Raw genomic sequence first — 2,784 nt, 5'->3', positions numbered from 1 at the left:
AAAATTGGCCTAATTCAAGGTCCGAAACCGAGTAACCCGATGTAGTTTTGACAAAAAATAAAATTGGAGCCCCATATTATCCTACTTAGTTTCTGTCCGTTTGGGCTTATAAACAGAGGCCACCCCTACAAAAAAAATCAGTAAAAAACTAAAAGTTCGATCTGTAGTGGTCAATGTCACGAAAATGTAAAAATGTAAAATGTAGAAATTTAACGTGATTAACAAGGTGTAGGTGTAGGTGTAGGACAACTCGTAAATAGTTGAATTCCTTAAGTATTTAGTTCAGGGTTCGATTTGGAGACGGTGAACACTCACTTAAAGTGATCTCAGAGCTTCGGAGAATTAATTTCATGACTGTCGGCGATGAGGATACTTTAACAAGTTATTTTATAGTTTTTTTTATGGAAAGTAATACTTATATTATATTAAAAACAATCATCGATGATACTGGCTATTTCAATTGGGCATGATGTATGTGACATTGCCTTAACAACAATCTCTAAATCAGATTCAAAGATTACACCATCCATCTCCAATCCAAGTGCAATATCCATGCTCCACCTTAGCACCAAAGCTTTGCAATCAAAGGGTCCAGTCTGTCCACTTGTAATTGTGTTCCCGCAAGAAGCAACTCCGCTGTCCAAGATCTTGCAATCAAGCCAAATCTGGTCGAAGAAGTTCCAGTCCAGCCCACATCGACATTGATCTTAATGTAATTATGTGGGGGTGCATGTCATGTCGACAGTTCGTTAGCTGCTCTAGGCGCTGCCGTATAGTCGTTCTTGAACCAAAATAATAAAATTAACAAAACTCAATTCTGTTATTTTATAGTTCATGCACGAGATAAGTAGTTTTAAACTTTATATCTGTTGTTTGTATATTTTTATTACTAAAGTATTCCTACAACCCAATAATTGTGAGACTAATCTTCTCTAAGCTCTAAAATTACAATAAGTGAGTAAGTGAGTAGTACTGGTATCCAATAATGCTCAGACATTTACCAACTTCACACTCATGTGTTGATATATACTTAGCAGTTTTCATAGAGTCAGCACCGTTAATTCTGCAGCACTTTTAGTTACGATTGTCAATCATTATCCCTTTGTTTCTTTTGATTATTCTAGCTTGCGTCTAAAAATGGTCACGTTTCACTCCAAGTAGGATCAGAAGCAGGCTGGCAATGATGGAGGTAATCAATGGAATCTCAGCACCATGTGTCTATAGAGTAACAACTTTCTCAATGTAGACCCCCAATGACACATAGGTAAAACAACAAGATTTAATCTCTTAATGCATGTTGAAGTTTTTTCCTTAAAATGTTTAGGACAAAGGCACTCTGCTATTCTATAACAATAACTTATTCAACAGAAGTAATTCAGCTGAACAAACTCTAGTTGAGATCTCTATTGTATACTCCCTCCGTTCCTATAACTGTCAACTTTGAGTGGAGGCACACATATTAATGATGTGATTAATTTTGTTGATTTTTAGAAAAAGTGAGGATTATTTTTCTATTTTACCCTTTAAAGTATGTGTTATCTCTCCTCATTTATTGTAATGACAAGGGCATTTGTTGTAAAAACATCATTTAATGCTCTCTTGAAATGCTAAGTGGACAGTTAAATAGGAACAGAAAAGAGTAAAATACACTCACCCCCCTCAAGGTTTGCAAGAATGACACTCCACTCTATTCTTTTTTTAAATCTACACTCCACCCTATTTTTTATAAAGGCAAAATTTAGTAACGAAAACAAATTCGTCACTAATAAAAATAATTACTAATTAGTTAAAATGTAAATAAATTTAATGCATATACACTATCATACATTAATTTATGAAAATAATTTTACTGAATTAAATTTAAAAAAATCATCCACTTTATCTGTTAAGTCCACGTCTCATCCATCTCCAAATCATATTTCTCACCACAAACGGTCACCACTAAGCCTTTGCTCCCTCTAACACGGCGGCCACCGTCCCAGAATGTGAAACCCCATGACACCACCATGCCTCAAAGTTTTGTTGCGACCTGAACCCCAGAACGTGAATCGCACATCCCCAAATACCCTTATTCAACTACTTCTTGTGAATTTCACCCCTTTAAGTTGTGAGCGAACGCTCCGTTGATTTAAGATGTTGTTGGATTTTGTTAAAAACAGTGCTCCACCGCATCGTTGGGTTCTAATAACCTCCGATCCACTTCATATTTCTTGATTTTGTTTCTCTATTTTCTTCACCCATTTGTGTTGCTTTTTGAGTATACAATCCAATTTTGAAAATTAGAGGTATAAAGAGATTATTTTGATTAAAATTGAATTATTACCAAATATGAAAACACAAGCATGTTTCACTATGTTCGAGATATGGTTTGTAAACCGGTCAGGTGTGCTATTGCAGAATTCGCATTGTGAATTTACGGAGGAAGAACGCGATTGAGAGAATGAGGAGGACTGTGATGTTTTCATTTTTAAATTTATTGGATTATATTGAAAATATTTTTTTAAATTATGAGTAAAGTACACTCACCCCTCTCAAGGTTTGTTAGAATTACATTCCACCCCATTCTTGTCTAAAATCTACACCCCACCCCATTTTATATAGATGCAAATTTAGTGACGAAAAATATTCTTCATTAATAATTAGTTATTATTTAAATTGTTAATCAATTATTTCAAAAAATATTTTCAATATAATCCAATAAATTTAAAAATGAAAACATCACAGTCCTCCTCATTCTCTCAATCGCGGTCTTCCTCCATAAATTCAAAATGCAAATTCTGCAAT

The sequence above is a fragment of the Lotus japonicus genome, chromosome 4 (genome assembly GCF_012489685.1).
Source record: "Lotus japonicus ecotype B-129 chromosome 4, LjGifu_v1.2".
Taxonomy (NCBI): Eukaryota; Viridiplantae; Streptophyta; class Magnoliopsida; order Fabales; family Fabaceae; genus Lotus; species Lotus japonicus.
The sequence above is the reverse complement of the archived record's forward strand: the minus strand, read 5'-3'. Positions refer to the sequence as shown.